Here is a 23,656-nt window from a genome sequence, read left to right on the forward strand (position 1 = left end):
GTTGGCCCACAGAAGGAAGCAAGAAGAAGAAGAGTTGGCCCACCGCCGAGAAATGGAAAAACAACAAAAAGAGAATGAAAAGAAGGAAAAACAGAGAAAACATGAACTGGAGATGGCAAAAGCTGGGCTGCATGTGCCAGCCAACCCTAACAACCCGGCGCCAATTATTGCTCCACAGCACAGGAAATTTCCCACCTACAAGGCAGGTGATGACACCGAGGCCTTCTTGGAAAATTTTGAAAGAGCCTGTCTTGGGTACAGCATCCCCGAAGACCAGTACATGGTAGAATTAAGGCCACACCTCAGTGGACCTTTAGCAGAGGTGGCAGCTGAAATGCCCAAGCCGCAAATGAATGACTATAAACTTTTTCAAACCAAGGCCAGATACAGGATGGGGATAACCCCAGATCATGCCCGTCGGCGCTTCAGAACCCAAAAATGGAAACCAGAGGTGTCATTTCCCAAACACGCCTACTACATTGCAAAAAACTATGAGGCCTGGTTAACAGGAAACAACATTCAAACCTTGGAAGAAGTGAACCTCCTCATACAAATGGAGCAGTTCTTGGATGGTGTTCCTGAAGACATCACACGGTACATACAAGATAGAAATCCCAAAACTATCGCTGAGGCGGGGGAAATTGGAGCCAAATGGATGGAACTGGCAGAAAGCAAAAAAAGCTACTGTCAAGGGGAACGATTACCCCAGGGGGCACACAGACCATAAACCCTACAACCGAGGACAGCCAAAGACCCTACATACCACCCAAGTAAAGCCACAAATACCCTACTCTTCAACCTCACCAGTCTCCAGTAACTCACCTCGGCCCAGTGACCCATCAGATGGAAGATGCTTTAAGTGTAATGAACTGGGACATATCAAGGCCAACTGTCCCAAGAACACCATGCGAGTGCAATTCATTACACCACCATCACCCCAAAGATCCCCAGGCCCAGATGCCTCTCAAATACCCTTGGAGCGAAGGGAAAATTTGAGAGTGGGCGGAAAGAAGGTTACTGCGTGGAGAGACACGGGGGCACAAGTGTCAGCTATCCACCAATCCTTCGTTGACCCCAAATTCATCAACCCAAAGGCCAAAGTTACAATTTACCCCTTCATGTCACAAGCTGTAGACTTGCCTACAGCTCAACTGCCTGTCCAGTACAAAGGCTGGTCAGGAAGGTGGACTTTTGCAGTCTATGACAATTATCCTATCCCCATGCTACTGGGGGAAGACTTGGCCAACCAGGTGAGGCGGGCCAAGAGAGTGGGAATGGTTACCCGTAGCCAAACCAGGCAAGCTTCCAGACCCATTCCTGTTCCTGAGCCGTCCACAGAGGCCCCGTCTGTGTTACCAGAGACCCAGACAGAGGTAGTGGACCCGGATTCCATGCCTACCACTGAAACAGCCACAGCATCTCCAGTCCCAGGCCCGGAACTGGAACAGCAACCAGCACCAGCAAGTGCAACCACATCTTCAAACTCAACGCCAGAGGGCGCCAGCAAGCCAGAACTGGCAGAAGCAAAAGACAGCCATACCCAAAAGGCTCAGCCAGAGCCTGAAATACCCTCAGGTGCACCAGCGGAGAGCGGTTCACCAGCAACGGAAACAACCCCATCACCTACATCGCTTCCAGAGGGACCAAGCCCAAGTCCACAGTCTGAGGAAAAACTGGTGACCCCAGCCTCAAGGGAACAGTTCCAGGCTGAGCAGGAAGCAGATGACAGCCTTCAGAAAGCGTGGGCGGCGGCACGGAGCACCCCACCGCCTCTCAGCTCTTCAAATCGATCCCGGTTTGTTATAGACCAAGGACTTTTATACAAGGAAATTCTTTCTGGTGGACACCGGGAAGAATGGCAGCCGCAAAAACAGTTGGTGGTTCCAACTAAGTACCGGGAGAAGCTCTTAAGCTTAGCCCATGATCATCCCAGTGGCCATGCTGGGGTGAACAGAACCAAGGACCGGTTGGGGAAGTCCTTCCACTGGGAGGGGATGGGCAAGGATGTTGCCAAGTATGTCCGGTCTTGTGGTTTCTATGACACGCTGCAAGAGCCAGATAACCTCAGACTGAGTGTTATCTAGACTTAGCAGCAAAACATACAAAAAACATAAACTTGAGCCCAGATCTTGCAAGTTTTTCTGTGCCGTTAGACCCTTGTTGATTTCAAGGGGGTTCTGTGTAGATACTATAAGAATAATTGCAGGATCAGGACTAGGTCTAGAAGATGGAATAATTCTGTGTTTAAAAAAAAAATTGAGACTACACAAGAATTTTTTAAAATCCACTAAGAGAACCAATATAGCAGTATTCACTTTGTGTTTCAACTATAGTACTTAGGATAGTTTACATTTACTGTTAAACTTTTTGACTTGCTGCTTACTTCAAAAAAGTCGTACAGTCACATTCATTTCATTTGATTTCCAATTGCTTTGGTTCCATAGGATGACCTGGTGAGGTTACTGCTGCAAAGGGAATTATTTACTTGATGTAGACAAAGAATCAAAGATCCAGAAAACAGAAACACTTCAGATTTCATGTTAAGGGTCGGGGTTTGGGGGAAGAGAGGGTGTGGGTGGGCTAAGGGTTGAGCCCCCCCGCCCCTGGTGCTTGCAGAGTAGGGGAAGCAGCCGCTGCTGCTGCACAATGTGCTTCTAGCCAACAGCACCTACCACCTCCTTGCCTGCCTCACTGTCTCCAGTGCCAGTGGGCTGTGCCTGTGTGGGGTGAGGTGGAGGCACCTCCCAACTATAGTACTGTACAGCAAAAAAAAATCTCCCTGGAAACACCCCCCCCCCATTTACATTCATTCTTACGGGGATTTTGGGTTCGCTTAACATCATTTCACTTCAAGGCGCATTGTGCAGGAACATAACTCCAGCGTTAAGTGAGGAATTACTGTACATGCCCTACACAGCTTTCTGCTCCCCCAGGCAGTGTCTCCCATCTACACTGCCATTTTCAGCACTGGAGTGTCCTGCTGGAAAATTTCCCTGCTGCAGGAAAAGACTCCCCCAAAGGGGGAAAGCTCTGGTGGGGAGAGTCAGCTGGGAAAGGCTGAACCTTTCCCCATTGCAATTAAAGGAGCTGGCAGCAGGGACCTACTGAAGCTTTTCCCTGCTGTCTCTCCCCTGCCAGAGCCTTCCATGGGTACAAGTATCAGAGGGGTAGCTGTGTTAGTCTGGATCTTAAAAGCAGCAGAGAGTCCTATGGCACCTTATAGACTAACAGACGTTTTGGAGCATGAGCTTTCATGGGTGAATACCCACTTCGTCGGATGCTCATGCTCCAAAACGTCTGTTAGTCTATAAGGTGCCACAGGATTCTTTGCTGCTCTTCCATGGGTATGTATAGCTTCACGCTGCAGGGTGGACACAGCCTGCTCCTCGCTGTGGCATGTAGCTCCACATACACTACATGCTGCCAAAGGCTTTGTGAAGCCTGATGTATTTATTTCAAAAAGCCTTGCTGGATTTTATCTACCTGTCTGTTTGATGGGGGTGGTTTTAGACCAGATTTTCCTGTTTGACTCAGCCATTGAGTAGTCTAGGTAGTAATGGGGGAAAGGTTCAACTTTACTTACAGATCACAGTAAACAAATACTGCTGGAAACTAGGTAGCTGTCTCAGCTGGACATGGGTTTTTGGTCTTGGGTACGTCAAGGATGATCACGTGGGCTTTTGTCTGCACAGCTGATGCGAGGAGGGTTGTATTTATAAACAACAAAATGAGGAGGAGGAAGGTTGGTCTTTGTGATTAAGGCACTGGACTGAGAGACCAGGTCAACGCCTGTCTCTGCCACAGACTTGCTGTGTGACCTTGGGTAGGCATCACAGCCTGTTTGAGACGAAATTCCCCATCTGTGAAATGGAGATAATACTTCTGCCTCACTGGGCTGTTGAGGATAAAATCATTAATGTCTATGGTGTACTCATGTAATGGTAATGGGGCCTTTATAAGTGCTTAATTGGCACAAGCTGGCCCAGAGAGGTGCACACAGCCGAGGGCTTCATGTGGTGGCTGAAGATCACAACAATGCCATATCGCCCCCGGCATGCCCACTCGCTACCCTGTTTGCACTACTCACTAGCGAGGGAGGAGGCACAGGAGAGTCCTGAGACTGCCAACTTCTGAGTGAGTAGTGCTTGCTCCTGTGTGTGCCCGGGTAGCCTCCGCTAAAACCTGCGCGAGAGCACAATAACCTGGCACTCCCTGCAATATGTATTACAGTGGCTCAGCTGAGATCGGAATCCAGCTGTGCTAGAGGCTGTCCAAACAAAGGAAGAAACAGTTCCTGGTCTTACCATCTAAATGGACAGTGCTAAAGAAGGGAGGAGGAGGAGCAGCCCCGTTTTACAAATGGAAAATGAACCCACCGTGAAACTAAGTGCCGCAGCCAGGAATTGGAGCTACATTTCCTCGGTCCCAGTCCAGTGTCTTAACTAGAAAACCAACCATCCCTGCAAAGGGTTAAAGCCTTTTTTGATAGGAAGTGTCACTGCAAGGTAACCAAAGAGGCTTGGGTGAGACTGCTGTAAACTAGGTCTTAGATTATGGTTATTGACATGAAAACATGAGTAAAAATGACATCTTGTTACTTGCTGCACGTTTCTGCTTCCAGTGCAGCTTCTGATTCATAGTGGCTTATTTTCCTGAGGGGGAAAAATCAGTTTATTACTGCCAGCACTGTTGAAGAGCAAACTGAATTCTATCATCTGATGAATCAACAAAATTGCCAGCTAAATTCTGATTCCAGAATCTTCATGGTTGGGGATGATGTATGAAGCAAGGGCCAACACGGCTTGATTTTCAAAAAGCTGTCAACTAGTGCTGGGGGGGCGGCGGGTCTTATTTGGACTTGGAAATGGAGAAAATGTTATGTGGAATTCACTAAGGCAGAATAACTACAACCCCGCCCCCCCCATCCCATTTGCCCCATGTCGCTCTTTTCGCCATTCACCAGACTTTAAAGAAAAGTTGCAGCTGAACAGAAAAGGGATTTGAATCCTTGCATCTAATCGTGGAAGAAGAGTGAATTTTCTGAGACAGAAAGTTTCAGGTCTTAAATATCACTTTAAAAACTATAATTAGATAACTCCTTGACAGCGTGGTGATGTTGGGTGGGATATGGGCAATGTCTCTGGGGACTTAGTGATTTTATTTTTTTTAACTTCAGTGATACAGCAACTTCTACATTTCTACAGCTACTTGGTTAATTTAACAGTCATTTAACTAGTGTTAAATTACCCTTTAAAGTAGGAGAATGTGCTGTAGATAACAATTTTGAAAAATCTCCTACCTTCTAGTTATTCTTCTGGGAGAGATGCATTTTGTGTGGCTCAATCTAATTCTCAGCAGGAGGTGTAATCTGACGAAGTAGTGATGAAATGTCAGATCCTACTATGAAAGACAGAGAGACCAGTGTCTTTGCTGAAGTGAGTTGCCAAAGCAGTGACAGGTAATGGGCTTGGCTGCTATGCATTGCAATGTGGATTGTAACGTTTTGCACCCATTGAAGTCAGAAGCATGGCCCATGCATACTTAGCAGCTATGGTAAATTAACCCTCAAGAGCTATGCAGGTGCTAGCAGATCACATCTGCAAGGTACACGTCTGGTATCACTTCACCGACATGTATGCTGCTGCCTCATCTCTTACCTTGGATAGTTATCACTTATTATAGTAGTACTCTGGCGTGCTCAATCAAAAGCAGGGCCCCCTTGTGCTAAACACTGAATAAACACATACTATGAAGCACTCCCCGACCCAGAGCCTCCCTCTGAGCTGGAGGTGGAAGGATCACTCTTTGCACCCAGGTGGGTGGAGCCAGACAGGGTACAGCCCTCCTGTCGGAAATTGAGAGGCAGGACAGAAAGTATAAGAGGCAGGGCCTCCAGTTCAGTTGAGGGGGAGCCAGGGAAGGAGACAGATGCCTCTTGCCTGTCAGGCCCTGTGACCGACCTAGGTAGCGTCCTGCCCCCAGAGGAGACCAAGTCCGGAGAGGAGCTGCTAAGCTTGCCGGTGGCCAAATAACTAGAGAAGACCGAGGCTGAAGAGGAGCTGCTCAGATTGCCGGTGGCCGAATACCCCGAGGAGATGGAGGACCCCATGACTCTGGAGTCCCTTCCCTAATCATGGTAGGAAGTAGCTTAGAGAAACCAGACTTGAGTCTGGTTTTGCCGTTGGTGCTTGGGTTGGCGTATTTTGGTGGGATCCCCGATGACCCAGTGGCAGAGCCCTCCACCACTGTCAGAGCCATGGGCTGGGACCCAGTGGAGTAGGGTGGGCCTGGATCCCACTGCCTTCTGCGACTGCCCCACCTTAGGCCAAGAGGCCTGTGTGTGTCTGTTGTCTGCCTGAGCCAGGAGACCAGGCAAAAGACTGTTGGTTGCTCTGCCTGAGGGCCTGAGCCCCCTAGACTGCAGCCTTCGATTTGCTAACTCCCCCAGTGACCCAGTGAAGCCTCCCTCTGAGCTGGAGGGGGAGGGATGACCGCCAATGCACTACACAGCTAAATAGACACGCCAGACAAAGAGATGGGAAGAGAAGCATAAAGGTCATGCAGCAAAGCCAGGGACAGAATCTAGGTCTCCTGGTTCCCAGCCCAGTGCTCTGGCCACCATACAGCTGTCCCATAATTAAACGCTTTCCATTCTACTGTGTTTGCTTTCAGAGAGGGTTTTTGACTCCATTTAGTTCTTCCAGAAGTCAGTGTGCTACACTGAAGTTGGGCCACTCTGGATTTAAATTCTGTAGCAACATTTAAATTTCTGTCACAGCATGAAATAAATTCCAGAGGTCTTTTCCTGGATGAAATATTAATATGGATAGCGTAATAGGAGAGTGTGTTATCTACATTATTATTAAATCTCTGGTTTGGAGTTATTTTCCCCCCATTTATTTTGTGCTGTGGCAGAAATGTGAATTTTTCACACTGCTGCTAACACCTGACTGCATGGTAGCAGGTGCCAGAGGAGCTGGAGGGATTGGCAGCCGGGAGTCAGGCACCATGGGAGGGGCGGTTTGGCAGCTAAGAACGATATCGTGTTGGGCTGCAGTTCAGTAAACCAGACAAACTTGCCCAAGGTCACACATTGAGTGAGGCACCGAAAGCAGGAGTTCCAGCTGTGACTTGTCTCACCATCGGACACACCCCTTTAGAGGGCTATCCTATGGCCTGAATGCAAAGCCCACTGACATCAGTGGGATTATTTCCACTGACTTCTTTTGGATCAGGGTCTGGCTCTGGAAGCTGTGCCTATTGGCTGCTGTTAGTGAGGAAGGTAATCAAATCAAGTACCGTTGACTGGGCAACAAAGATGTATTATCTTTAAGCCACTTACAGCCCCCATAAGGTTCCACTGAACAGTTTCCAGGTTGTGTTTTAAATTCCACCAACCCTGAGCAATCCTTTTATGGCCATAGGCAGAAGGTTTAATAGAGAGACTATCATTAATACAAATGTTAATTTAATTTAACTGTAGTGAGGAGGCTACAGTTAAAGGCTAGGAGGGTCGTCCACCCTCCCCCTCAAGCCATCAGATTCCCAATTCTTTGCTTTTAACACACTCGTCAAACACACAGTGGTAAAACCAGTCAGGCCTGAAATCACACTGAGCCATTGTTTTCTAATGATGGCCTGCCATGGAAGACCATTTCCAGACCCGGCATAGACTGGGTCTTGCATTTGTAGAGAAATTGCTTGGTGAAAGATGTCTTAACTTGCACAGTGAGAAACCCAGGAAACTTCCTGACCAAATAAACCTCATTTAGGCTTTTGGACGCAGACCTGATTTTCCAATTTAGACCCCTAATTAAGGGCCAGATTTTCATGTTCTGGGCTCTTTGGAAAATCTGGCCACTTGTTTTGGTGACTCAGTGGGCAGGGACGGCTCCAAACACCAGTGCACCAAGCGTGTGCCTGGGGTGGCAAGCCGTGGGAGGCGGCCTGCCGGTCGCCGTGAGGGCAGCAGTCAGGCTGCCTTCAGCAGCATGCCTGTGGGAGGTCCGCTGGTCCCGCGGCTTCAGCAGCAATTAGGTGGCGGGTATGCCGAAGGCTTGGGACTGGCGGACTTCCTGCAGGCATGCCGCCGAACCTGCGTTACCAGCGGACCTCCCGCAGACATGCTGCCAAATCCGCTTTACCAGCAGACCTCTCGCAGGCATGCTGCCGAATCCACGTTACCAGCAGACCTCCCGCAGGCATGCCGCCGAATCCATGTTACCAGCGAACCTCTCGCAGGCATGCTGCTGAATCCGTGTTACCAGCAGACCTGTCGCAGGCATGCCGCCAAATTCGCATTAACAGCGGACCTCCCGCAGGCATGCCGCTGAATCCATGTTACCAGCGGACCTCTTGCAGGCATGCCGCCAAATTTGCATTAACAGCGGACCTCCCGCAGGCATGCCGCTGAATCTGTGTTACCAGTGGACCTCTTGCAGGCATGCCGCCAAATTCGCATTAACAGCGGACCTCCCGCAGACATGCCACTGAATCCACATTACCAGTGGACCTCCTGCAGGCGTGCTGCCAAAAGCCACCTGACTGCCATGCTTGGGGTGACAAAATACATAGAGCTGCCCCTGTCAGTGGGATCTTGAGCTCTTTGGAAAAGTTGCCCCAGCGTTATGAGTGCCAAGCACTTGAAAAGTCGGCCCTTAAGGTGAAATCCAGCACTCAGCGAAGCAAATGGAAAGGCTCCAGTTGACAGCAGCAAGTGTTGGATTGCCCCTTTGGAAGTGTTCTTCTAGAATTTTGAGTCTTCTGATCGTAAATATTAGGAGTGATACTGCAAGGTCCTGAGCATTCTCATCTCCCATTGAAACCGACGGGAGCACCACATGAGAACAGAGCCGGTATGCTGATGTTTTAACTGGCAATTGTTTCATTTCCCCCAACACATTACTCAGGTGCTCAAAGTGTTTTCCAAGTCAAACTTTGTGTTTTACATGAAAATATGGGATTGCAATCCCTGATTCTTCTTTGAGTAGATGCAGCCATGTATTCCACTTAGGTGCGTGCGTGCCCAGCACACCGGAGCAGGAGAATCTTGCATAGCAGTAATCGTAGATGGGTGGAGTTCATGCTTCATGGCTATCAGCCCTCCCCGGCTGTATAAGGCAGCGCCGCCCTGACCCCACTCAGTTCCTACTTACCACCTGTGGCTGGAATCAGGGCTCGATGTAGATTAATCTCACAATCCTCCATCTCTCAGTGATTTTTTTCTAGTTGTATATAGTTAGCACCCTAGTGTTAGTTAGATTTAGGATTAGTTGCATATTTTCCTGGGGATGTCCTCACCAGGCTGTAAGCATTGTCTTTTGTGTGTGGGCGGGGGGGGGGAGTGATTCCCAGCATTCCCCACGTGCGGTGCTTCCTGTGCTTGGGCAAGGCTCATGGCAAAGAGCAGTGTTCGATTTGCACATCGTTCATGAAACAGACTCAGGTGGCTAGGGACCTTCTCCTAAAGCAGCACCTACGCCAACAGACCATGCATCCTGCTTTGACACCGAGGCCTACGTCAGACTGGAGGTGCTGAGAGTTCCGCTGTTTTGCACTCTGGACCTGGCACTTCTCCAAAGAGACAGCGGAGCCATTCCCCATCGAGTACCCCAAGGAAAAGGTAGTATAAGGCCAACTGTGACCACTCCAGTCTTGTGGAGACTGTTCCACCTCCTCCAGACAGTGTATAGATTGGTGTGGTGGTAATGCTGGCGTACAGGTTGGAGCAGGTCCCTGTAATCATTCCCTGATACCGCGATTGGAAACCTCAGACCGCTGACTCCAGTTCTGGTTCGCATTAGGGACTAGACAGTCGGACTTGTGGTTTCACTTCTCAGACAGGGCTCCTAGGCAGGAACCACACCCCAAGAGTGTGTCTAGAGACCCCAGCTGGAGGCAGTGCCTGGACTGCTTTCTGATTCAAGAGACTTAAAGGGCACATGGGGCCCACTGAGGTGGGCTCCAAACCCCACAGCCTGGGGAGCATCCATCCAGAGGCGGGAGCTCTACCAGAGCATGTGTCTGAGACACAAGTGCTTTCATGGTGCAATTGGGTCACACTTACCATGGCACATGTGGCACTAAGGGATGGGCTTGAAAGAGGCACTACATGCTTGAGTCCTTGTCCCATAATATGATATTGGCTTATCTCTGCATACCTCCTTTCATCCCAAAGCATGCTGCAAACAGGGGGCCTGGCCTTGCATTGTGCTTCACTCTTGTGCTTTTTTGGGGCACTAGTGAAGTCATTGGGGAGCTGGGCAGATCTCCTGGCATGTGGGTCACATTCTGACTGCTTTGCACCACGCTGGCAAGGTAAACCCGACGTGTAGCTGGCCTGACCAGCCAGTTAAGATGGATTTATGGCTGCCTTGCTAAGCCGTCGGAGTGTGTCAGCAAACATGGTAGTAGGTCAGATGCACTGTATAGAACATATGTAGGTCTAGCCTGAGCTCTCATTTATACTACGGCTGCTTTGCACTCCTGTGGCAATAAAGGGGCTTTTAAAGTGGGTCTGAACAACAGGCACACCACTTTAAGGCCCTTTTCACTGCCAGAGGGGTGTAGGGTGACCAGACAGCAAGTGTGAAAAATCAGGACGGGAGTGGGGGGTAATAGGAGCCTATATAAGGAAAAGACCCCAAAATTGGGACTGTCCCTATAAAATCGGGACATCTAGTCACTCTAGAGGGGTGTGAAGTGGCCTTAGTGAGTGTATAATGCCACTGACCTGCATCTGGGGTGGCAGCCAACCAGTGCACAGTGGGGGAGGGATAGAGAAATTCTGGCCAATTACACTAGCACAAACCCCTGCTCTTCTGAAATAACATCTGATCCAAGCTTTAATGCCCACACACAAGCAGAAGGGGCCTCAACTTTATGATCTCAGCTAGAAGACCCATAAGCGTTAAACACGGAACTCGATTCATGTTGAGCGCTCTAACCCCTCCTCAGCAGCCTTCTTGGGAGGTGGCGAGAGGAGCAGGAGCAGTATTTGATTGAAAGCTATTTGCATTTTGCAAATTGTATCCATTATCGTTGTAATCCACCAAATTACGTGTTTGCGAGCCCATGAAAATCCCATTATTCTTGCTTTTATTTCCTCATCAGTTTGGCTCAGGGCACCAATTGTGTCAGCACGGAGAATCATTAGTGCCGCTGATGTTAGAGCCATGAAGCAACTTGGTTCTCAAAGTACCTTTCTGAAAGAGCTGGTTATGGCAAGCTCTCGGTATAACGGTACCAGCCTGCAGCCCTTCACAGAGCCATTGGCTGGTGTGCGCCTGCGGCAGGGCAGCAAAAGCTGCTGCTAGTCAGATTTGTGCTTGTCACCCAGCCCCAGAAGCAGGTTGTGCCTGGGTTAACTGTTCTGAAAATATAACCCAGAATCTCTGCATATAATAAATTGTCAGCTTCAAACAACTCCCAGCATCTCAGGAATCGAAGGTCATGCCACATGTCATTCACAAGGCATAGTCCCTAAGATTTGTAGGCCTTCCCTCATGCTTACTCAGGTAACATACCCCTGGTACTCACTCTAAATACAGGCTTCGGGATCAGCCTCTCGGAGTGGAGCTGTAACCTTCGGGAGCAATAAGCGTTTCAGTCTCCATGGACACCTTCGCTGGTGGCGGGGAGTGAATAGAAGAGAGAGGCACAAGAGAGAGCAGAAGGAGGAGAGAAGAAAGAAGAGAGCCTCCATGTTTAAATGGCCAAACCTCAGGATGGCAGAAGAAGAATCCATTTCAAATTATAATCATCATGTTTACTAACATCTCAGTACCCAGGTGACTGGTACCTCTCAAAAGGCCCCAAGAGAAAGAAGCTGCAAAGGTGACATAAAACCTCCTACTGGTGGTCTGACCACAGCCCAAGCAGCCAAGAAGTGCAAGGTTCTGTTGTAGTTAGAGCTGACGGGGAATTTTTTGACTAAACCTCTTTTTTTTTTTGCATTGGAAAATGAAGGTATGTGGAATCCAAAGCTGTTTGCGGGAAAGGGTTTTGACAAAGTTCCTCTATGGAGGGGAGAAAAATGGAAGTGAAAAGTGTCGAAATGGGAGTCTTTGGACATGTTCCTGTTTTTCACTTCCAACCCACTTTTTCCTTCCACAATGAAATGAAGATATAACAAACATTTAAAAAAGTGAAAAGGTCAGACTGGAACTGGTTTGAAATGATTGAAACAGAGCCTTTTTTACTGATCTGAGCCAAAAAATCTGGGGGGGATTTTTGGTTCACAAAAATGTGGTGATTGCCTCCTGAATCAGAACAGGAAATATTTTCATAATCTCATTCTTGCTGGGAATTTCTGCCCAGCTCTAATTGTGCAGAGGATTGTATATACACATGGTAGGAGCCCATCTCTACCCTGAAGATTTCATTGTGTGACTAGACAAGAAACAGCTAGTACTGTTCTCCTGATGTTACAGCCAAGGATCTGAGGCTTAGATAGAGTCAGTGAAATGCTCAAGGTCATGCCAGCAGGCTGTGGCAGAGCTGGGAATTGAACCTGGATCACCTGAGTCCAAGCCAAGGGCCTAACTGCACCATCTTTTCACCTGTTCAGTGCTTGGGCCCTCTTCCCCAGCCCTGTGCTCAGACTGGCAAATGTTGCCCTTGGTGAGTGGTATTATGAAGAATTAGATTCGCAGAGTTCATACTGCGATGTTCCAAATGGATTCCAGATGGCCAATTAAGCCTCGTTTTTGTCCTCGTTTGCCAACAATCTTCTTCCTAAAACTATCATTATTTATGAGGCTAAATCACAATTTCCTTTCAGTCTTGCAGAGCGATAAATCTTTTTACATTTTTTTAAATATTTGATCTCTTAAGTGAAATGCATCTGAGCACAGTATGGAAAGCAGTGTATATAATTAGCCCGTAGGATGTGCTCCATATTCACAAACTTAAAAGCGGATGATGGGCACTCTGCTTCTCTCACACATGCACACACCTTAGCTGATATTAAACTTAGCATGTGAAAAAACTGAATTATAAACAGATCGATGTGAAAATGATGAGAGATAGTTGAAGCTGTACCTTCATGAAGTGATTGCTCTTCACCAGAATGAATCCTATACAGTTCCTACTAATGGGGGGAAAATACACTTGTCTAACTAGTTCACTGTATGGATGAATCCTTTGCAAAGTTAAGGTATTTTAAATATTACATTAAAAAGCCCTAAGTTAAATGAACATTAAAGTTGTACAGTGACGCACTCAAATACTTAGGAAAATGGCCATTTATGTGGGCTGAACAGACATATTATTTGTGGGGCACTAAATAAGCGTGGCTCTTATTCAAAAGCCTCAGTTCTGAGGGCCTTCCATACAGTAACACTGTGCTGCACTAAACCTGTGCAGATTTTCTTTATTCCACTTTCTCCTCAAAACACCTTTCCTTGGGGCACCACTTCTGCATCAGACTTTGGCAGGCTAATTCTCGACATTATGATACTTCATGTCCTAATTTCCAGACAATGCCGACTAATGGATTTTTGCATTAGTAGCTAGTATCAGGAAATCTACTACCAAAAGGTTAATGTAAATCCATTAGTTCTTTTTTTATTTGTTAGTACAAGACAACGAATTTCTGTAAATTCATGAGGACTGAAAAGGGCATGAAGCTCTTGAAATCCTATATCTGAGATGCATTTATGCTATTAATGTTGCTCTGATTAAATATTGTTGACGAAGCTTGATTCACTCACTACACCTTAAGTAGTGTGGTCTCTGCTTTCTGAGACACTAGTCTCAACAATAAAAACATCTAGTGTGTAGATCTTTGAGATTTCGTGTCTCCCTGGCATAGTTCCCACTGGGAATGGCTTTCTAGCTCACATGGGTCCTGGATCCCATGAGAAGCAGTGATTTCACCCATTTAAGTGTACCCCAGTTACATTCCCAGTATGTTGAACAGAAGACAACCCCAGAAGAAATAACATAGCTTGTCCCACCCCATTCTATGGTCTATGTTGTATGGAAGGTCGGGCAAAATGATATAATACTGTGGTTTGCAACCTTTCCAGACTACTATACCCCTTTCAAGAGTCTGATTGGTCTTGCGTTTCACCTAATTTAAAAATGACTTGCTTACAAAATCAGATATACCAATATGAAAGTGTCACAGCCCCATTATTACTGAAAATTTGCTTCCTTTCATATAACTGTAAAATAAATAAATTGGAATATTACTCTTGTATTTACATTTCAGTATATAGAGCAGTATAAACAAGTAATTGCATGAAATTTTAGGCTGTACTGACTTGGCTAGTGCTATTTAGGTAGCCTGCAGGGCCAGCTCTAGGCACCAGCATCCCAAGCATGTGCTTGAGGTGGCTCTTTTCAAGGGGCGGCGCTTCGGCCTTTTTTTTTTTTTTTTTTTTGCTTCGGCGTTGGCACGCCAGCTTTTTTTTTTTTTTTTGTGCTTTTGCTTGGGGTGGCAAAAAACCTGGAGCTGGCCCTGGTAGCCTACTGTAAAACTAGGCAAATATCTAGATGAGTTGATGTATCCCCTGGAAGAGCTCTGCATACCCTCAGAGGTATGCATAGCCCTGTCTGAGAACCACTGATATCACGGACTTAAAACCTATTATGCGAATGGCCACACCCACCAAGCCTCCAAGACAATGCACCAGAATTGTGTATAATTTGATGTGGTCTTTTAGTACATTGCATGAAAAGTTGTTTGCTCTCATCAGTGGCTCACTGTCTTGGGCTTTGTATTTATGATTCACCAAATCTTAGATGTGCCCTAATCCAACTCCCAGACTTCAAACCCACAGAACAGTGAAAGGTCAGGAATAGTAGCATCTACAGGCTAATTAAGCTAGCGTAGCACTATATAGCTTTATCAGTGCTTAAGGCTTCATTCTGGAAGGTGGCGAATACAATGTTCCTGCTGCCCTAATGTTGCTTAACACTAAGCACGTGCTTAAGTGCTTTGCCATATTAGAGATGGCATGTTCATGTCAAAAATTACTTGGTACTTTAATTCTACCTTAAGATTCCTCAATCTATATTTTTCAATTGCCCGTAATCTAACAATGATCTTTAAAATAAAAAATATATACATATACACCTAGCTCGTAGAACTGGAAGGGACCCCAAAAGGTCATTGAGTCCACTCCCCCCGCCTTCACTAGCAGGACCAAGTACTGATTTTGCCTCAGCTCCTTAAGTGGCCCCCTCAAGGATTGAACTCACAACCCTGGGTTTAGCAGGCCAATGCTCTTTGGAGCAGTTTACCAACAAAGATAGTTACTGGAGAACCAAAGTTTGATTTTTAGCTTCTGGAACTTATTATACTGTAAGGATAATTATTTTTCTGCTTGAAAGACACGTGGCTCATGACTTAGAGAATCCCACAGCATGTTCTTGTATTTCATCCCCACAGCAGCAGATTTCAGAGAAGAAGCACAATAGCACTTTGTATCTCTGCACAGTTGGGTTTGTAGTATCTGTTTCATCTAGTGACCTCTTCTATGTGCTGGTGATGGAGGAATAAAGTACTCCCAGTTGTACGTCATCAATTCCCAAGATTCGAGCAATGCCACTTATTTGGAATGGTTTGCTCATGAAAGGATTGTGTTAATTTATATGGCATTTATTTAGTTCCTGCACATTTTGTGGATATATTATTTAATATAACATAGGATAGATGTGGTGGATAAGATAAAAGATTTGAAAAACAACCCCAGTGTCATTCAAATATACTACAAGACATTGAAAAAGAACTCTATATTCTCTGCCTATCCTGTCCATCACTCCGTTCGTATGTCATATTTCTCCTTCCCTTGTCTTTTATCCTTCTCTTCTATGCCCCAGGTCATCTCCCATTCTGTTCATATTTCCTTCACCCTGATAATTTTACAGTATGACCCGCAAAGTGCCTCTCCCACTATTAGCGATGGGGTGGATAGGTGTAACCTCGCATTTTCCTTTAGCAGAAGGTCACCTTTGGTTTTGTTTTCTGATCCCTGAATTAATAAGAGCTGCACACAGCATACTGAAAAGGTCAAGAGCAGCACCGCATAACTCCATAATACACCCAATGTGCAGTAAAGTAGAAGACAGTAACGTTCTAACACACCATTCCTACGAAAAAAACAAAAACAAACGTAAATAAGAATGGAAAACGACATAAAATGAAGCCAATCTTCATGACAAATGTTGTTATGAAAATGGAGACATGGAACCAAAGACACCCAGTCTCATCATAATGTTCACAACGCAGTGTGACGCACGCATTGTATTAACAATGCGTGCCATGAAAGAAACAAAAGGCATTTCTCTTTTGTCCTCCCCCAGTCATGTAGCCTCTGGATGAGCCTCACTAATGACTAGGAGACACCCTGCAAATGACTGATTTTTTTGTGAATTACACCCTGGTCTTGCACTACTATGTCAATGGGAGTTTTACTGATGACTTCAATGGGACCAGGAGCAGACTGTGGGTAAAATTCTCACAGTGCAGAGGCCAGCACAAAGTGTATGCACCGCTTAAAGCCCATTTAAAGCCTCAAAATATGTCTTGAGTGGTGCTTATGTGATGCAAAGCCCAAGCACTGGTCCTCTGCAGTGGGTGATAAATTCTGCCCTACATGACTAGCTAGGGTCTAGTGGGAAGGACATGTCACATGGCTTAAGTTCTATTCCCAACTCTGTCACTGGCCTCTTGTATGAACTTGGGCATGTCCCTTTGCCTCTGTTTTGCCTGCTAGACTTTGTCTGTTTGTAAACTCTCCAGGGCAGGGATTGTCTCTGTCTATGTGGTCTGGCAGTGCTTTTCAGGATGGGCTCCTCCATCTTGGTTAGGGTCGCTGTAATTCCCGTAACAATTAAAAAAAGAGTTCAGGCTAATGTACTTCACAATGGGTTCTGTTCCTTTGTTTTGATTGTTGCAGCTTAGTGTTAATGATTCATGGCAATACCGCAGGGCATCAGAAAAAAGCCAAATAATATTTTATGCAGTCATAGTCCCAGGAAGTTTCACAACAGGATTCATCTCTGAGAGCTTTAATGAGAAGAGAGGCAAGACTATCAATTATATGAATTGTAGTAACATAGCACCTGGGAGCTTTAATAATGGGTCAAGATCCCATTGCCTCTGGCCCCTTTCAGATGTAGAACACAAGACAGTCCATGCCCCAAACAGCTTTTTAGTTCCACCAATCACAGTTTGTCCTGTGCACCGTGTTGGTTAGTTACGTGAGTCATCCAATCAGATAACAGCCATTAAAACCAGGCAACACAGCACAATGTTCGGGGCACATTGCAGACGTTCTCAATGAAATTTTGTCAGATGACTCCCCTTAGAGGCTTGGGCAAGTGGTATTTAAGTGGGGCATGGTCCTTGTTTTGCCTGAATTTCATCCGGAAACAAGTCCCAAATAATTACAAAGATTGAATACATTTGATAATTTGGTGACCTGTTTTCAAATGGAAGAGTAAAGGCAACAGCTTATTTGTTGCAATTTTCTCAGGCAGCTCTTGAAACTTTGGAAGAATGTGACCCTTTACAACAACCTCATGGTTGTTATCTTCTCTATCTTCAATGCACATGACCAAAGCGGGCTCCATAACTAGTTGCTTGATATTTTATATGCTTCAGAAACCTCCCAAGTCTGGCACACAAAACATAGGTGACCCAAGAATCTACGGAGGCTAAGGCACTGGGAGAACTTGAATTGCAAGTTAGTCTCTCTCACTTCCAAATAAATCACTGTGTGAAAGCTTTATGTCTTCAGCTCTTACTGTATTAATTTTATGCATGAGTGCTTTTTTTCTTTTTTTTGCCATGTGAAATATAGCACTAGCCTACTAGAGCAAAATATCATTAGATCTGAAAAGGGATTTGGTCACTTACACGTTGTCACCGAGGATCATTGCACATAGATTATGTAGGGCTGTCCTGTGCAATTTTTCTTGTGTTTATTAAGTGATTATAAATGTTGAGTAGAATGCCTTAAGGGGACATTTAACATCTGTTACTGTAGTGACATTTCATTTTAAAAATGACCCACCTGGGGCAGGATGTGGCTGCCAGGCTTTGTTCAAGGGGATGGTTTGTGAGCAGGTGGCTATAGCCCCTTCTGGCCTGTATAAGCAGATCGCCTTTGCGTTCCTATGTGTTCTCATGCATCTTACTGGAAGGTGGCAGTCTAGTTTTTAGAGACCAGAACTAGACATGAGGGCATCTGGGTGGGTCTTGGCTACCTCACAGAGTTCCTGTGGGACTTTGGCTAAGTTGCTTAGGTTTTTAGCAAAGGGACCTTTGGTTTTGGGAGTCTCCCTTTTTAGATGTCCAGCTAGACTTGATTTTCCAGCATACTGAGCACCCAGAACTTCTGTTGGTTTCAGTGGGTACCAGGATACAAGGATGGGCCAGAAAAGTGCTATATAAATATGAAGTAGTAGTATTTCCCTTGGAGTATTCACCTTAGTATATGTATTTGCACCCAAGGAGGAGGAAAAGAGTATTTACACAGTGTGTGTGCTTTCGCCTGGTGTGCAGATATCTTCTTTCTACCATCTACTCCTCTCTCTGTGGGAGTCAGCAGGGACCTTTCGTTGGGACTCTCCCCATCCATGATACCCCCCTCCCAGCCCAAAACAGGCGTTGAGCTCATGTAAGCTGCCTTCTCTTAAGGAAGATGGCTCCACTCCCAACAACCAGGGTTAGATTCCTGTATCAAAGAGAAGAAATGGAGGTTTCTCACAGCCCAACCCTTCCCTCCCACAGTGAAGAGGCCTGGCCTATTCTTCCCCGTCTCATGATGAGGAGAAGGAGAAGAAGAGTTGGCCTCTTGTCTTCTGAACCTTTTCCTCCACAGCATTTGCAGGTGAGGACAATGCATTCTTCCCTGATCTGTGTGCCCCCAGCACTGGCTGCTCTAGAGCTGCCCACAAAGTGACTGGTAATAGGGTCAGGATAACTTTCCTTGTACAATTTGCTGATGGTTGTGAACGGAGACAGTATTGATATCCCGGACAAGAGGTGAATCACGGCCATGCTCCTACTTGTGGCTGAGGAGTCTAGTAGTAGCAACGGGGGGTGGGGGGGCATTTGCTGAGTTCTTTGTTCCCTAAAAGTCAGCAGGAACTAGAAGTGCTCTGAAGACAGCAGCTGTCATGAAGTCCTTGCTCAGACTGAGAAGGACCAATGTCTAGACAGAAAGTTGCTGAGAAATGGGGCCTTTGACGGCCCATGAAGTTAAGTAAACAAGACAAAATGGAGGAGTCTTAGATATCAACACCCTGGTCTTCCCTTTACCCCCAAAACACCAAAATAATGAGTATCTTAACTGTTTGATTCCAACCTTCACAGTACATTCCATAGCTCACCCGAGTACACAATAGGCATCATAATATTATGCACTTATTTGACCTTTTCTCAGCCATTAACTAAGCTCTGTAAGTTTGGTAAGGTGGCTAACTAGCAGGCGACTAACAGCAGCCCGGAGGGTTACCGTAACTTGCCCACGATCACATGGTGTCATAAACAGATGGTTAAGGGTTAATGTCTCTTTTACTTGTAAAGGGTTAAGAAGCTCAGTAAACCTGGCTGACACCTGACCAGAGGACCAATGGGGGGCAAGATACTTTCAAATCTTGGTGGAGGGAAGTCTTTGTGTGGGTTTTTTTGTTCATTGTTCGCTCTTGGGGCTAAGAGGGACCAGACGTACACCCAGGTGTTCCCAATCTTTCTGAATCAGTCTTTCATGTTTCAAAATTGTAAGTATAGCCAGGCAAGGCGGATTAGTCTTATGTTTGTTTTCTTGACTTGTAAATGTGTCTTTTGCTGGAAGGATTTTTACCTCTGTTTGCTGTAACTTTGAATCTAAGGCTGGGGGAAGAGGTCCCTCTAGTCTATATGAATCTGAATACCCTGTAAAGCATTTTCCATCCTGATTTTACAGAGATAATTTTTACTTTTTCTTTCTTTAATTAAAAGCTTTCTTTTTTAAGAACCTGACTGATTTTTTCCTTGTTTTAAAATCCAAGGGATTGAGTCTGAACTCACCAGGGATTGGTGGGGAGAAAGGAGCGGGGGATGATTAATTCCTCCTTGTTTTAAGATCCAAGGAGTTTGGATCGGTGTGAAGCTTCCCAAGGCAACACAGAGAGGGGAAAGTCTGGGGGGGAAAAGAGGGGGAAGGTTAATTTCTCCTTGTGTTCAGATCCAAGGGGTTTGGGTCTTGGGTTCCCCAGGGAAGGTTTTGGGGGAACAGAAGTGTGCCAAACACTATATTTTTGGCTGGTGGCAGCGTACCAAATTTAAGCTAGTAATTAAGCTTAAAAGTTATCATGCAGGTCCCCATTTTTTGGACGCTAAAGTTCAAAGTGGGGGAAAAAACCTTGACACATGGTATCACTTAGTATCGGAACTTGAAAGGGAACCCAGGTGTCCTGTTTCCTACTGCTCTGATCTCATACTGAATCACATTCTTTTCCCTGGGCTCAGGGAGGAAAAGCAAGGATAACTAGGATGTGTCAAAGAGAATTGCTCCTAAAAGGCACTAGAGCGGTTCACCTTGTTGCTTCTACTCTTTGAACAAAAGAAGCTACTGTATCCTACTCCACCAGATGATGAGTCAGAAGATGTGATTATTTACCCTAGCTTTGCTACAAATGTGCTGTTGTGATCTTTGGCAAATCAGTTAAACTCTCTCAGCCAGATTTTCAAAAGAGCTCAGCTCCTATTTTGGTGCCCAAATCAGTAGTCAGTTTTTCAGAAAAGGTCTTCGGCTCTTTTGAAAAATCTGGTCCTGGCTCCGTGGGAGTTGTTGGGCCCTGCGCTCTTTGGAAAAGCTGGCTCCAGACCGTGCATGCTCAGCACTTGAAAATCTGGCATTTTGTTCCTCAATATCCCCATCTGTAAAATGGAATAAAAACGGTTGTTCACATTTGTAAAATGCACTGAGATCCAGGGATTTTTTAAAAATTACTATTTAGCAGTTCAAAAGTGAAGGGTCTGTGATTTATTAATCAAAAAGACTGCAGAGAAGGGAAAATATATGATGTGTTATTTGTAGAAAGTAAACAATCTGAAAAAACTACCTGCCAGTAGAAACCAAGTAATATAAAGTTATAATGTTGTGAGATGGTTTATAATATATGCACCATGAACCATGAGAAATGAAGCACAAGTGATTTGTGACCAAGCTTGTAAAAAAAAAAAAAATTCCCTGTCTTACATGGTTGCATATTTGTTACTTTTATTAATTTTATAATATATGGCCGGATCATTTTGCTTGCAAATCACTTTTGTTTAACACTGCATTTTCCTCCCCAAAGTGAGCTTTTCCTATCAGTTATATGAAACAGTTCCCTGCAAATGGCTAATCCTTGAACTTTATTAATGCTGCTTGTTCTTGTAAATGATCTGCATTAGCCCAGATAATAAAGCTCTTGTTTTGCTATTATGTATCCACCTTATCTCATGGGCTTTCCATAGCAGAGGAAGGATGAAAAATCTGTTAATAAAAATAATAATAATCCAAACCATTATATGTTGCATCAATAGTAATGTGATTTTTATACCAGCTGCTGCTCTTTGGGAATTTTCAGAGGCCACATAATAATTTAATAATAATCTAACTCAGTCCATATTTTGATGGGATCTATCATATCAATATTGAATTTTCAGCCCTAATCATTTTGATGTATATGATGCACCAGAATAACAATAGTCTACAGAAAACGACTGGGTTTACATCCGCACCCTAGGATTTTGATCAGGACACAGGTTTTTTTTGAGATTTGTGTCTCAGCTTGACATATGTTATTGATCACCAATGTATTCAAGAAATTAAGCATTAGGATACTGTAACATTTCAGCTTGTAAGTAATTCAGTTGTAGAAAATGGGATATTAACATATGACCTGTAGAAACAGGTTCTTCAGGTGAAGATCCTTAGCACTGCTTCTATTGAATTTAAGAGTCCATGCCCGCCCCCACTGAAATCAATGCCAAAAAATCTGATATTATCTGAGGTACCTGTGAGCCTCATTAACTTTCATGCTGTTACGTCTGTTCCCCAGGCCCTGTAGCCATATGAAAGAACATTTTAATACTTTCTTGTTTTCTAAAATGCTCAATTTCTTTTCTCTCCCTGAACCCAGCTCCCACATGATAGCTTCTTCATAACAGAGCCTTTTGTAGCTTTTAATGAGAAGAGAAAGGCTGTGACAGCTCCAGCTTCTGCTACAGCAGAGCCCTAGAATTGCTGACCATTGAGCCCACTGTATGCATTGGCTTGAGAGTGAAAGTAATTTCCTCCTTTTGATGTCCTTGGCCTCATAGAGATGGAAAAGCTGTGCCAATGTATTATAGTCCAATGCCTGTTTTTATTCCAGCTCGAAAAATGTGACACAGAGTACTAAAGAGCCCCAGTCATACGGTGAACCTGCTTAAATGAACAGGTGAGTAATAAAACATGTAATGAATGAACATGCTGCACACATCAATTCCGATAAATCCTGTTACACAACAGAAAATGTATCAAATAACGAAAAAGGATAATCTGACCCTGATAAATGCCTGTCATGTAATAATTGGTGCCAAGTCTATGCATGCAGTGAAACTCTTATGCATTTAATTCCAGGTGAAAGAATTGAGTTCACATAGGAATGTGTTCTCTGTACCTCCAGCAATGCATTCAATCATTTTCTCTTGTATAAGGAGATTTAAACAAATCAGCTTTAGACCTCATAGACTTTAGGGTCAGAAGGGACCAATATGATCATCTAGTCTGACCTCCTGCACAAAGCAGGCCACAGAATCCTACCCATCCACTTCCATAACAAACCCCTAACCTATGTCTGAGTTATTGAAGTCTTCAAATTGTGGTTTGAAGACCTCAAGCTGCAGAGAATCCACCAGCAAGTGGCCTATGCCCCATGCTGCAGAGGAAGGCAAAAAACTTCCAGGGCCTCTGCCAATCTGCCCCGGAGGAAAATTCCTTCCCGACCCCAAATATGGCGATCAGTTAAACCCTGAGCATGTGGGCAAGACTCACCAGCCAGCACTCAGGAAAGAATGCTCTGCAGTAACTCAGATCCCATCCCATCTAACATCCCATCACAGACCACTGGGCATACTTACCTGCTGATAATCAAAGATCAATTGCTAAAATTAAGCTATCCCATCATACTATTCCTTCCATAAACTTATCAAGCTTAGTCTTAAAGCTAGATATGGCTTTTGCCCCCAGTACTCCCCTTGGAAGGCTGTTCCAGAACTTCACTCCTCTAATGGTTAGAAACCTTCATCTAATTTCAAGTCTAAACTTCCTAGTGTCCAGTTTATACCCATTTGTTCTTGTGTCTACATTGCTACTAAGCTTAAATAATTCCTCTCTCTCCCTAATATTAATCCCTCTGATATATTTATAAAGAGCAAGTATATCCCCCCTCCATCTTCTTTTGGTTAAGTTAAACAAGCCAAGCTCTTTGAGTCTCCTTTCATAAGACAGGTTTTCCATTCCTCGGATCATCCTAGTAGCCCGTCTCTGTTCCAGTTTGAATTCATCCTTCTTAAACATGGGAGACCAGAACTGCACACAGTATTCCAGATGAGGTCTCACCAGTGCCTTATATAACAGTACTAACATCTCCTTATCTTTGCTGGAAATACCTCGCCTGATGCATC

General features: G+C 45.2%; 1 protein-coding gene and 1 long non-coding RNA gene across 3 annotated transcripts in view; one reads left to right on the forward strand and one right to left on the reverse strand.

The window, feature by feature from the left end:
• The window catches only part of VWC2L (von Willebrand factor C domain containing 2 like), a 133,781-nt gene that overhangs the window by 4,760 nt on the left and 105,365 nt on the right, over window positions 1-23,656 (reverse strand). The window lies entirely within an intron of this gene.
• Window positions 5,804-23,656, forward strand: part of LOC115659433 — a 35,734-nt gene continuing 17,881 nt past the window's right edge. Inside the window, exons 1-2 of one of the 2 annotated variants that reach the window (XR_004002548.1) lie at window positions 5,804-6,136; window positions 22,363-22,428. This is a non-coding gene — a long non-coding RNA (uncharacterized LOC115659433). The remainder of the gene's footprint in view (window positions 6,137-22,362; window positions 22,429-23,656) is intronic. The other variant, XR_004002547.1, reaches the window with a different exon arrangement.

The sequence above is a fragment of the Gopherus evgoodei genome, chromosome 11, assembly GCF_007399415.2.
Source record: "Gopherus evgoodei ecotype Sinaloan lineage chromosome 11, rGopEvg1_v1.p, whole genome shotgun sequence".
Taxonomy (NCBI): domain Eukaryota; kingdom Metazoa; phylum Chordata; order Testudines; family Testudinidae; genus Gopherus; species Gopherus evgoodei.